Source organism: Chrysochloris asiatica, unplaced genomic scaffold (genome assembly GCF_000296735.1).
Source record: "Chrysochloris asiatica unplaced genomic scaffold, ChrAsi1.0 scaffold00158, whole genome shotgun sequence".
Classification (NCBI taxonomy): Eukaryota; Metazoa; Chordata; class Mammalia; order Afrosoricida; family Chrysochloridae; genus Chrysochloris; species Chrysochloris asiatica.
The window spans coordinates 7,000,645-7,015,557 of NW_006408676.1; positions in this window are offsets into that span (position 1 = coordinate 7,000,645).

Below are 14,913 nucleotides of genomic sequence, written 5' to 3' on the forward strand. Positions count from 1 at the left end.
AAGAGGAAGACCCCTAGTGAGAAGAATTGACACCGTGGCAGCAACAATGGCCTCAAACATATTAGCAATTGTGAGGATAGCACAGGTTCTGGCAGTATTGTGCAAAGGGTCTCTATAAGTCGGAAACAACTCCATGGTAGCTAACAACAGTTGCTGAAAGGAGACAAGGACTTTTCTCCAGTGACAGCTATCAGCATTATGACTTCTAACTGCCGAAACTGTGAGAAAATAAATTTCTGTTTGTTAAAGTTATCTATCCACTTGTGGGATTTCTGTTATAGCATTACTAGATAACGAAGACAACAATCCATCAACTTGACCTCATAAACATATATCAGACACTCCACACTATATACATTTTTTTCAGCACATGTGGAATATTCTCTAAAATTTCTCATATGCCACAAAGCAAGCCTTAGTATTTAAGAACATAAAAATAGTACAAAGACTTTTCTTAGCTCACAGTGCTATAATATTAGAAATCAATAATAGGAAGATAAAGGGGGGGATCATATAATGGGAAAATGAAACAAAAATAAAATAAAAGAATTCCTTGAACCAACATGTTGTTGTTGTTGTTATGTGCCATCAGGTCAGTTCTGACCCATAGTGATCCTGTACATGGTTTCTGAGAGGCGGCTGTTGAGCTTGAACCACTGACCTTGTGGTTCAAACTGACTTGCAGTCCAGTGCATTGACCCACAGCACCACACCAGGACTCAGCATGTTGTTGTTGTTGTTAAGTGCCATTGAGTCGGTTCTGACCCATAGCGACCCTGTCTAGGGTTTCCAAGGAGCGACTGTTGAGCTTGTACCACTGACCTGGCAGTTCAAGTGGCTTTTCAGTCTGGTGCATTAACCCTCAGTGCCATACACTGTGGACTCAGCATAGCATATACCAAATCACTGGGACACAGCAAAAGCAGTGCTCAGAGGTTCAATTTATAGCAATAAATGCACACATCAAAAAAGAAGAATCAATGCCTTAGTACAGTATCTCCAGCAATCAGAAAAAGAGAATTACAACGTAGTGCAAAGAGTGTTGAGATGGGGATAGATCCAGAATGCTGTTTCCAGGGAACAGAAAGGGCAGATCTTTGACCCCTTTTGCTGAGTCAGAGAGGAATTCAAAGAGAAAAGACAATCTAAGCTGAGACCTGCTCACTCACGACCCACTATGAGCCTGAAGGTCACATCCTGACCACCATGTATATGACTGTAGGACAGCTCCTTCTTCCTCCCAGTGATTTTTATTTCATTGTATACACATATTGAACATGAAAGAGCAATGGAGACTCTAGGCAAAGTCTTATAGTCTTTAAGTTAGAATTCTTACTTTGCTCTGGCAGGCAGAAGGGTGAGGAACTGATTTTAATTCACAATAAAGATGGATCGGGACTGGAATGTTGTTTTAATGAGTCTCAGTTGGTAGAGGACTGGACCACAGCCAGGTTCTTGGGGAGGCAGCAGAAAGCTGTGTAGGGACTTTCTGTAAGTTTTTGTCTACAGCTGGGCTTCATATAAGCAGGGTGAGACTATGTGGGATTTATCATAGAACAGTCATATGGGTCAAAGGTACTATAGGAAGACCAGTTCATTAGATTACATTAGGATACATTAAAGTTTTAATCAAGCCAGAGAGAGATTTGAAGTTTTTCAAATATCCAACTTGTTGTTACAGTCTATGCAACTTTATTCAACTACCAAAAGCTTTAGTAGGTATACTTTCTTCTAGCAGGGTTGAGTCAGGTCCCTATACATGCCTAGAATCAGACTGTGTGTGAATGGGAAAGAAAATTAATTTATAATCCTCACTCACTTTTCTGTCCTCACTATAAATTCAATTAATCTAATCCTTATCCTTGTACTGATAATCAGCACCCATGTAAGCAACAGTTAAAAAATCAAATTATGTATCATATTGGGCAAATTTACTGCAAAAGACCTCTTTAACATGCTATAAAGCAAAGGTGTCACTTAGAGGATTAAGGTGCACCTGACCGAAGCCATGGTGTTTTCAATCACCTCATATGCATGTGAAAGCTGGGCAATGAGTAAGAAGACTGAAGAAAAATTGATGCATTTAATTTATAATGTTGGCTAAGAAAACAATATGCTATGGATTACCTGAAGGACAAAAACATCTTGGAAGAAATATAGCCAGAATGCTCCTTAGTAGTGAGGATCACAAGCTTTTGTCTTACCTACTTTGGATATGATACTTTGGAGTCCTGGTGTGGCGCTGTGGGTTAATGCACCATATTGCATAGCCATTTGAACGGCAAGGCCGGTGGTTCAAGCTCACCAGCTGCTCCTTGGAAACCCTATACAGGGTCACTATGGGTTGGAATTGACTCGACGGCACTTAACAACAACAACTTTGGATATGATGTCAGGAGGGAGCAGTCCCTGGAGAAGGACATTATGCTTAGTAAAGTGGTGGGTCAGTGAAATTAGATAGATTTGCACAGTGGCTGCAACAAAGGACTCAAACATAGCAATAATTGTGATGATGGTGCCATGTCAGGCAGTGTTTTGTTCTGTTGAACATAGGGTCACTATGAGTTGGAACCAGTTTGCCAGCCACCTAGTAAAAACTATCCTTTAGCTTTTATGCCTTTAAAATATTATTTTTTCTCATTTACTTACTTATCTTGCATATTTCAGCTGAAATGCTTTTCTGCCATAATGTATGACATTCAAGTCAGAAGCAGAAGCCTATGCTTATTTTTAATTTAAAAATTGACTTTCATGTGCATCTGGCTAGCTAAAGATTTTTCCTTTCCTTTTTGGCAAGAGAGATGGTTAAGCTGCCAGACTTCAGGGTGTTCCCATCCAATGCCCTTTGGGGGTACACTTTAAAATCAATACTGATGGGCACTGGGGTGACATGATTTTGAACATGAGTGAGAGACCATCCCCTAGCAGCACTTGATAAGAAGAACATATAACTCAGTGCCTTAGATGATCCTCCCAAGCTTCCAGGGCAAATAGAGCTTGATTCCAGAAATCTGCTTTCTAAAGTTCGTATTCTATCTGCAATGCTATGCTACCAGCCTGTTGGATCAGTTCCTAGAAAAAGGTTTTTGCTACTGGAGAGAAAAGGTTATTCCCCACTTGTGGAACATATGCATGGTCAAGGTGAGCTTTTGAGTTAGATAATTTGGTTTCAATTTACAGCTCTGCTATTTACTACCAGGCAGTTTGGGAAATGATTCTTAAGCCTTAGTATTCTAGGTTTTTCCAACTGTTAAATGGAAACAAACAGAGTTATGTATCTCTCATTATTGTTGTGAAGGTTAATTGAGAGTGTGTGGAGAAGATACTTGTAAACTCTGCTCACTTGGCAATTTTGTTTATCTTTAAAATATACATACTAACGAACTAATTAGGCAAAGTTCGGGAAGACTAACTTTTTTTTTTAAATAATTCAAAGTGAGTAATAGACTTTGGGATTCACTTATTTAACCCAAAAAGTTATATTAAGCCAGCTCTTTCAGATTTAAAAATCTTCTATAAAATGTTGTTGTTGTTAAGTGCCATTGAGTTGGTTCTGACTCATAGCGACCCTGTATAGGGTTTCTGAAGAGCGGCAGATGACTTTGAACTAAAGACTTGTGGTTAGCAGTTCAGTGCTTATCTAGGCTAATGCCCCCTCAGAAGTCCACTGGATGGTTCAAACAATTAAAATGTTTATCTGCTTGCCAAAGGACTAGAAGTTTGCATCTACCTAGAGGCTCTGTTAGCGTAATGGTTACAATTTAGGCTGTGAACCTCAAGGTCAGCAGTTCGAAACTACCAGCCGCTCCATGGAAGAAAGATGAGGCTTTCTGCTCCCGCAAAGATTTACAGCCTCGGAAACCCTGTGAAGGGTCGCTATGGGTCGGATCCGACTCAACGGCACATAACAACAACAAAAAAAGCACCTTAAAAGAAAGCCCTGGTGAACTATTTTGACAAATCAACTCCTATGGAGTACAGTTCGACTCTGACACACATATAGTTTCTGTGAGTTGGAGTCAACTGGATGGTAATGCCCCTTCAAGAAAAACTGGAAGGATTATGCTTTGCGGGACTTGGACCACAATGCCACCACTGAGGAAAACCTGAAGTGAAGCTCATTCTAGGGAGTGATCTAACCAGTGGGGCATCTGTCATGTTTGGCTACTTTCCTGAGCTACATAGGACTGCAGGGTCAGCCCAGGGCTGGGCACTGTTTGTCCTGAGGAGAAGCATTGGGTGCCACTGGGAAAACCTGGAAGGTGGGACCATTGGGCAGGCCTTCGCCTCCATGTCTGCATAGGAATTGATGAACTGCCCTTTCCTTTAGTGACTCACCTAGCTAGCTTTCAGCCACTGAAATCAAGTATCCAATTTCTCCTGCAGGTTTTAGGAAGCTGTTTCCAGCCGAGTTTCAAGCTGGGCTTATTTTTAAAGATTCTTCTGCAGGTCATGGCTGGGACATGCTGAAAGGCACCCTGGCAATCTTTCCTCTGGTCAGCATTGATCCCTCCTCCCGAACGCTGAGGGGTCCAGCTGTGCATGACAGGAAAGATTACTTCTGGGGAGGCTCAGCAGGGCCAGCCAGTGGTGTAGGCTCACCATGAATTTTTGTGCTGCCTCAGGCTTGGAGTCTGACCCAGATATTTCTGATTGGGCTAGAGCAAAGCTTCCATCAATGTGTCTATGAAGGGAGGTACCTGGGTATCAACACACCTGCACAGCTGCTTCTCTACTCTACTCCTCTGTCATCTCAGCTCATTCATTTCCAGGTTGGTGATCAGTCTGCATACGCTAGTCCTCTAGTGTTTACCTCCTACCTCAGCCTGAGCTGCCAAGAACCCCTCCAGAACTCCTTACAACTCCCTGGGTCCCAGCAGTCAAAGGTGGCAGCTGGTCCTTGGGGGCTCCACCATCCTGCTCCAGGCCCTGGCTTCTGTTCTGATTGACTAGTCCATGTCACACCAGCTGTTCTATATACTGACTGCTACCCTGCTGGAGCCATCCTTGACTCATGCCGGGTGGAGAAGAAGAAGTGAGTGGCTGAAACCATACATAGGAGAGACTTGGAGATCCTGAGCCTCACCAGACCAGGGTGACAAATGTTTTCTGTAAAGGGTCAACTAGTAAATCATTTAGACTTTATGGGTTAGTCTCTCTCACTAACTGCAGTTGTTATATAAAAATAGCATAGACAATGTAGACTGAAAAGGGCAGGGTTTTGTGACACCAGAGATGGAAGTAGAGATAAGGACATGAAGAGAGGGAGCAACTGGGGTCTCTGGACTCATGGAAAGAGAGGTATTGGGTGCTAGCAGACAGGAGGCAGGCCTGCAGACTGTGCCCTTTGGTTATTTAAATTATTATGTATTCCTGAATGTTTTTGTGTACATTCCCCCTAAAAAAAACAACAACAAGGGAATGGAAGCAAATACTGTTGAATGATGATGCATGGAGGAGATTGTAATCATTACAATGAAACCACGGGGTTAAGCTAATGTTCTGACATGTAAACTATCATTCAGTTCACAATAAAAACTTTAAAAAAAGGGGTGGTGGTAGCATGGTTTTATCCCTATAAGCTTTATTTATAAAAGCAAGTGGCAGGTTGGATTGGGTCACAAGTTGTTGTTTGTCGACCCCTACCTAAGTCTTCACCAGCAACTTTGAGGAACATGTTGCAGAGAGGCAAAGGTGGTGACTATGCCAGGCTACAAATGTAGAAACCAACCAAAGCTTAGCTCTTGAGTACTCAAGCTATCATACTTAGAGACATACCTGGTGCAAAAACCATGTGGGGACCATATCTGACTTCCCCTGGCTTCACAAGGGGGCGGGGGTGGTGGTGGTGGAATTCAACTCAATATCAACCCAAGGTCGATTCCTATGAAATGTATATCAGACATGCCTCCACCCTACAACGTTCTTTATTCTAACACCAATCATCTCTTCCAGAACACTCTGTTTCACCTCTGGTTTCGGCAGTCCACTGCAATGACCACACAGGACTCATAACAATACTCACGATTATGGGGTATAATAGGGAAGTGAACAGGATGCAACAGTTCTTTAGATAGGAGCTCCTCTTGCCTGCCTTAAGGCAGGCAAATCTTACTTTTGTTTTTGGCTTCTCAGTCATGTGTCCCCTTAGCCTCTGCCCTGCTTGGGCAAGTGTTACAAAGCTCTTTTAGTCAGCCTGTGAATGCACAAATGGCACATTCCACAAAGCAATCTCCTTCCTGTTGGCACTCAGCTTTGCTCAGCTCATGGGCCTAGAACCTGCAGATGCTGTCTCTTCATGCCACTGCCTCTGCCTTCACTTCTGCTCTTGCTGTTTTCTAAGTAGGGAGTTTCATGCTCCAGTCACACTATTCCTTCTTGATGGTTCTGGGATTGTCCATTTCCGCTTCTGGGATGGCTCCTTTTAAAACTAGGTGGAATGCAAAATTAACCAATCCCAGCCTCAGAGTCCTGCATACCTTATTTGCATGGTCCCACCCAATCACTTGGTAAGAATAAAGACATTGGACAGAAAAGCCATATCAATTAAATTCAATGTACCACATCTGATGACTAATGCTATTCTCTGGATCTGATTTTGTGCATCCTGTCAGATACCTGGTGATGTGGAAAGGAGATACTGAGAATCATTTATTTTCCTCTCTCTCTAGTTTGGAGTGCAAGACCCAAAAATAAGAGGGTCTTGTGGTGGGAAGAGTTTTTACTAGCTCTTTCTCCCTCTTTCTCTCTTTTCCTCCCTTACCACACCTATAGATTAGCTTCTTAAATTTTGCACCTTGGATGTTTGTTTGTGTCCTGGTGTAGTACTGTGTATTAATGCACCTGACTACAAAGTCAGATTGAACCACAAGATTGGCAGTTCAAACTCACCAGGTGCTCCTTGGAAACCCTAGGATTGTGATCAGTCAGAACTGACTTGATGGAACATAATACCAACAACATATTTTTTTATAGAAATAACTCTACTTTATTAGACATCTTTCTCTACTAAGTACTGAAGTGTGTACTGGGGATAATTACTCAGTGATGGAGACAAATCTATTTACATGTAACAGTGGTAAAAGCATTAATAATAAATAGGGTAAGTGCATTTATGAAGGCTGAGAGCACAAAGGAGGCATACAGACTCTGTAAGAGATGCTCACAGATAGAACACACAGAGCTGTCTGAAGATCTGAGTTGTATGTACTGATGGCCAGAGTCCTGCTACCTAGCAAGAAAACCTGTCCTGAGATCTTAGCTGCTCCTCTGTTGAGACTTAAGCTACACTTAAAGTTCCTCCAGATGACCAGCGTATAGCATCTCTAGGAGGATCAATGGACAGTCAGGTCCTCCCTGGGGCCCCTGATCCTGTGCAGTAACCATACATGCACCTCTGCTAAGGACATCCTGCTTTAATTAAAGCCCAATACAACTATTTCTTTTGAACCATGATTGGCTCAGCTAAATCACTTACTACCTATGTGAATATGGAAATGCTATTCAACATGTCTCAGCCTTGTTCTTCTCATCTACATATAGGGATAAAACTTACTCCGAGGATCAAATGAAATGGTGCGTACAGAGTGATTCTATAGCACATGCTAATCCCTCAGTCCATAATGATGGTTTCCACCCGACAGCTGCCCTGAGGTCAGCATAAATCAAGATCGCCTTCTCCTTTTCACTAGAGAGCTATTTAGATTCAAGAGTACAGTGATTTGCTAAAGTAAATCAATGACTGCGATTCTACTCAAATTTGTTCTATTAATACAAATCAATCAATCATGCGATGGCCATCAAATGATATACTATGCAGCTATTAAAAATAATTGGATCGAAGCTCATTAAATACTGATATGGAATGGTTTCTATGTGTGTTAAGACATAACGGTGTCTGGAGAATCTAATGTAATCAGGCCCACATTTCAACCACACACTCCAGTGTATCCAGTGTATCCAGGATCTCAGGGCCAGGCCTTCCTAGGGCCTGGTTTAGGGGCCATTTCAATGGCAGCTTCTGGCACAGGATTCAGGATGGGCAGCAGGGGGGGCAGTCAGCTCTTTGGGGAAGAAGGGGAAACATCTCGAGGACAACAAATTAAACCTAATTCAATCTATGGAAATATTTGATTACATGAATGTAATTTATTATGCAAAGCTGCCCTTTCTGACAAATGGAAGCTGCTTAGATAAGTGGGATTGCAGCAGAAGGAGTTTTGGCAGGCAAATCAACCCAGCTGGGAGCCTGCCCATGGCTCTTATCTCTGCAGGGCACACCATAAGGCACAGGCTCAGGAAAACACCCAAGAGGAAGTCGGGGTCCTGTTTCCCATCTTCTTCAGTCCAGGCTGGGTGACCTTACGGCAGCCTCTCCCATTTATTTCAATCCTTAGCTTCCTAAGTACAATGAGTCTTACTGTTGCTGAACATTTTAAATCATCCACAAAACTCTTTCACATTCAGAATATTTATGAATGCTCAGAACAACACAATGCTTAGAGCAACCAAGCTTTCCATTGGAGCAGCATTTTTATATTAAAAAGAAAAAAGTAAGCATTTTCATACCTACTATATACCCTCACAAGAGAGGATTTAAGTATCCTGCCCAGTTATCCAAATATTTACTCTGCCCTGCACATCAAAATCCAGGTCTTCAGACTCCAGGTTTCATGTATCCTAGCCTGCCCACCACAGGTTCTCACCCTTATCTTTTAGAGAACATAGCCTCCCCTCACATTCTCAGTGAGACAGTGTTTTAAGGTGGTGTGATTGGGTGGTGGTGGCATCATTCTCTTTCAGAAGCAACATATTATAGTAGGAATAATGTGGATCTGTTGGTCAAAGACTTGGTGTCCATACATCAGGATCGAGTGGGATTTATTCCAGGAATGAAAGGTTAGTTGAACATTAAAACATCAGTCAGTGCAATATACCATATTATTATTGTTGTTGTTAAGTGCTATCAAGTTGGTTCTGACTCATCAGGAACCTGTATAGTGTTTCCAAGGAGTAACTGGTGGGTTTGAACTGCCAACCTTGCAATTAGTTGTCCAATGCTTTATCCTATGCACATGATCATCCTAATATATTCAGAAAAGGCATGTAATAAAATCTAGCACCCTATCTTGATTAAAATCTTAACAGGATAGAAATAAAAGGACATTTTCCCAACATGATTAAGGACACTGAGCCAAATTTATATTCAATAGAGAAAGGTTGAGACTTTTCCCCTTGAAAGTGAAATTAGACAAGATTCACTCTCATCACCCTATTCTATATTGTACTGGAAGTCTTAGCCTCAGCAATAAGGCAAGAAAGAAAGAAATAGAAGGTATCTAAATTGGAAAGGAAGAGAAAATGTATGCTTATTCTCAGATGACATAGTCTTATTTATAGAAACTCCCAAAGAATCTACTAAAAAGCTCCTAGAATAAATAGAAGAGTTTATCAAAATTGCAGGACATAAGAAACACACACAAAGATGTGTTAGGTTTGTATACACTATCAATAAAAATCTGAAAATGAAATTAAGGAAGCAACATCATTTACAATAATATCTAAAAGAATAAAAATATATAAGCTTATCCAGGAGTCCTGGTGTGGTCCTATAGAATAAGCACTGGGCTCTTAACTGCAATGTCAGTAGTTCAAACCCATGAGTTGCTCCTTGGAAAATCAATACAGGTTCGCTATGAGTTGGAACCAACTTGATGGCACTTGACAACAGCAATAAGTTTATTCAGGGGTGTGAAAGACTTATACAATGAAAATTATAAAACACTGATAAAAGACACTAAAGGAGACCTAAATAGATGGAGAGACATTCCATGCTTAAGGATTGGCAGACTTAATATAGTCATGATGTCAATATTACCCAAAGTAATCTACAGATAGAATACAATTCTTACGAAAATTTCAGTAATATTCTTTCAGAAATGGAAAAACAAATTCTGAATTTTATAAGACAAGAGATACTGACTAATTAAAGCAATTTTTATGAAGAACAAAGTAGGCAACCAAACTTACATTTCCTGACTTCAAAACTTGTTGAACAGCTATGGAATCAAAATAGCCACAAATACTTGATTTAGTGATGTTGGTTTAACAATACATAGACTAATGGAAAATAATTGAAAACCCAGAAATAAATCCAAGTATCTATGGCCAATTGATTTTGACAAGGGTGTCAAATCAATTCAGTGGGGAAGGAATAATTTCTTCAACAATGGTGGTGATTCAAAACTGAATGTCCTCTTGCAGACAAATGAAATAAGAACCATACCTTATACCATATGCAAAAAATGGCCTCACACAGGTAAATCATCTAGGATTAAGACAATGAAGTTCTTAGAATAAAATACAGGAGCAAAGCTTTAGGGACCTTTTTTTTTTTCAGTGATAAATTACCAAACATAACAATGAATACACAAGCAACAGAAAACAAAATTAGTAAGTCGGTCCTTCGTAAAAGTTAAATACTTATGTTTGTTCAAATACTTTAACAAAAGAGTTAAAAAGAAACCACAGACAAGAAAAAACTCTTTAGCAATGAAATAAAAAGGATTTAATATCTAATATATATAGGAAATATCTATAACTTAACAACAAAAAGCCAAATAATCCAATCAAAAGCTAGAGAGAGAAGAAAAACAGAAACAACATTCAACAGTGGAGCTCCAGTAGCATAGTGGTTATGAATTGGGCTGCAAACTGTAAGGTCAGAGTTCAAAAACAGCTGTTCCAAGGGAGAAAGATGAGGTGTTCTGCTTCTGTAAAGAATTACAGTCTCAGAAATTCTGTACAGGGTTGCTATGAGTCGGAACCGACTCCACGGCACATAACAACAACACCTAAAAGTATATTCAAATGGCCAACAGACACCTGAAAAGATGCTCAATGTCATTACACATCAGTCAAATGCAAATCAAAATCACAAGATAATATTTCACTCCCACTAGGATGGCCAGGACTCTTGGTGTGGCGCTATAGGATTAGCACTGGACTAAGAACCAGACGGTCAGTAGTTCAAACCCACCCGCTGCTCCTCAGAAACCCTATACAGGGCCACTGTGAGGTGGAAGCGACTCAATGGCACTTAACAACAATAGCAACAAAGGATAGCTGGAATCCTTATATGGAGCTGCAGGATAAGCATTGGACCACAAGGTTGATTTGAACTGTAAGGCCAGCATTTCAAACTCACCAGCAATCCTCAGAAAACTTGTATAGAGTTGCTGAGTCAGAACCAACTTGATGGCATTTAACAACAATTGCAGATGAATGGCAACCACCCTTCATCTGTCTGTTTGTTGTACTGTGGTGGCATGTTGCGCTAATGCTGGAAACTATGTCACCAGTATTTTAAATACCAGCAGTGTCACCCATGAGGGACAGGTTTCAGCAGTGCTTCCTGACTAAGATAGACTAAGAAGAAGATAAAGCAGACTACTTCTGAATGTTTAGTCACTGAAGACCTATGAATAGCAGTGGAACAATGCCATATATAATGCTGGAAGATGAAAACAGTGTGCCTAGTTGCAGAACATTGTCAGTTACAGTCCCAGAAGATGAGCACGTCAGGTGGGAAAGCACTCCAAATATGACTGTGGAAGAGTTGTCTCCTCAAAGTAGAGTTGACCATAACGATGGCAATGGAGCAAACCTTTTGGGACCTTCATTTGTTGATGGGGCACAATTCAAAATGAGAAGAAACAGCTGCAAGCATCCATTATAAATCAGAACATGGAATGTCTGAAGAAAGAAGCTAGAAAGCTTGAAAGTTGTCAAAAATAAAATGGAACCCATAAAAATTGATATCCTAGACATTAATGAGGTGAAATAGACTGGTTATGGCCATTTTGAATCTGACAATCATAAACCTTACTAATCTTGAAACAATAAATTAAAGAGGAATGGCATCACAGTCATCATCAAAAAAACAAGAACAAGAACAAAATATTGGAGAATAAATGATAGAATTTTGCAAGACCGGCTACTTATTCATTGTAAATACCTTTTTAAACAACATAAAAGGTGACAATACACATGGGTCTCACCAGATAGAATACACAGGACAAAGTGTGAAGAAGCTCAATATATCAGCCAATACAAGGCCAAGGGAAGACTGTCATATGCAATTTGGTCATATGCAAGTTAAGGCTGAAGCTGAAGAAAAATGAAAACCAATGGCCTTTACTATATCCCACATGAATTTACACACCATCTCAAAAATAGATTTGATAAATGAGACACTAATGACTGAAAAGAGTTGTAGGATGACATTAAGAACATCACACCAGAAAGCCTTTCCATAGTCAAAAAGCTCAGGTATTTACATCATTCAGCCAAAATCTATTGGAGGTCCCTTGTTCCAAGTCCTTGACTGAATCTGACTTGAACCTTTAGCATTACCCTGTTGTTGTAGCCAATTTTGGATGATCTTCAGAAAAAATTGTACTTGCATATGATATTAATGTACTGTTTGATGATTTCTGTATTTGGTTGGGTCACCTCTCTTTGGAACAGGCACACATATGGATCTCTTTAAATTGGTTGGCCAGGTAGCTCTCCTCCAAATTTCTTAGCCTAGGTGAGTGTTGTTGTTGTTGTTAAGTGCCATCGAGTCAGTTCCGACCTATAGCGACCCTGTACAGGGTTTCCGAGGGTGTAAATCTTTACGAGAGTAGAAAGCCTCATCTTTCTCCCACGGAGCGGCTGGTAGTTTCAAATCACTGACCTTAGGGTTCGCAGCCCGATTCGTAACCACTATGCTACCAGAGCTCCTAGGTGAGTAAGCATGTCCAATGTTGCATCAGTTTGTTGAGCTATTTCAATTTGTATTCCCTCAATTTCTATAGCCTTGTTTTTCACCAGTGCTTTCAGTATAATTTGGACTTCTTCCTTCAGTGTCATCAGTTTTTGATCATATGCTACCTCTTGAAATGGTTGAACACTGTCCATTTCTTTTTGATGAAGTAATTCTGTATTTCTTCCATTTTCACTTGATGCTTTCTGCATCATTCATTAGTTTTCCTCTAGAATCTTTCAGTATTGATAATCAAGGTTTGCATTTTTATTCATCCTTTCAGCTTGAGAAATGGATGAGTAAAATAAGTAAAATGCAGTCTATACATTTTGCTCATTAGTACTCAGCAATAAAGGAAAATGAGGTCAAAGACTTAAAGAAACATGTTCTCGGACAAAAGTCTACACAGAGCACAGCTTCATCTACCTGAAGACAAGAATTAGATAGTGGCCTGACTACCACTATAGACCATTCTGATCAGGGCCACAATGAATGGACTTCATTGAAATGGGAGTAAAACATGGAACAGAACTTCAAATTCCTAAAAATAACAACAACAACAAAACCAGACCTACTAGACAGGTTGAGACTAGAGGAGTCCCTGAGGTGCTCGTCACACTTTGGACTGAGGTAATCCCTGAGATCACCTTGTAATAAATTGGCTCAAAAAGTAATGAATATTCCTAAGTACTGTGCTTCTTTAAACAATTACTTATGTTAGGACCAAACCCCACCCATTGTCATCAAGTGAATTCCATCAAGTGGATAGGGTTTCTGAGGCTGTAAATCTTTGTGATTGCAGGAAGTCTTCCTGTTCTCTCATGGAATGGCTGTTAGGTTTGAACTGCTGACTTTGAGGTTAGCAGCCCAAATGGTTAATAATTGCTTTAAAGCAAAGATGAGAATTTAAGGGGACAGAAAAACAAGATTAATGGAAACATAACAACTAGAAAAGAATACTATGAATATCACACATTGTGAATAATGTAATCAATGTCAATGGACCACTTGTATAGAAATTGTTGAATTGGAACTGAAACTTCTGTGCATACCTTCACTGGAAACACAATAAAATATTATTTAAAAAAGAAAAGAAATCTGGGATGTAGTTTAAGTTCTGTCATTCATTAATTATGTGATCTGTGATATTAAAAAAAAAATCTCTCTTGAATATCTCCAATGAATCAGGTGATACGCATATTTTTCCCCACACTGTGATATCTGGTACTAAGCCCACTGTACAGGTAAAGATTGGGAGGTGATTTACTTAAAGTTACAATTTGGCAAGTATGAAAACTGAGACAAGTCCCATCACCCCTCTGGGTCTCAATTTGCATATGCACCAGGGTTGGGTATGCATGGGATCTCTGTGGGCATGCTTTGAGCACTGAAATTCCCATATCCGACTTTCTACAGGCTCAGCCTCTTGATTCTATAGAAAAAGCTGAGAGAAGTTACCATAGTGGGCTAAGTGCTGGTTCAAGTTTGAGGAAGTATAATGAAGAACATGTGAAGATTGTTCTTTGTAGAGAAACTCAGCTGACAGTTGGATCTCAGGGTGGCTTGTGAAATCTCCTGAACCTGTTTAACATGGGCCTGAGGAAGACAAGGACAATCTCTCCTTATCTGAATTTCATAGAACCTTGTGCATTGAGTACACAAGAAGTTTTCCTACGCTGTCTGACTTTCCTATTAGAAAGAACAAGAGCCTTAAAGATCATTTTAAGAAGTAATTTGTCTTATTAGTGAGGAAACTGAGGTCTAGTGAATCCTGGTGTGGTGCTGGACTGGTAGGATAAGTGCTGGACTGCCAACTGCAAGGTTGGTGGTTCAAACCCACCAGCTGCTCCTTGTAAACCCTGTACAGGGTCACTGTGAGCCAGAACTGATTCAACGACACTTAATAACAACAAAACAAGGGCATACAGTAAGTTACTAACAAACCAGCAGAACCAAGCCCAGATGCCAGATGTCCTGGCATGTTGTCAAGAGAAATCTTTTTCACTCCAACTTTCAGACATCTGTCTGGCTCTCCCTTCTCCTGGTGGTTAAATTGCCCATGGAAAGGGCAAATATTTCAAATTTATTAGCACAGAGTTGTCAGT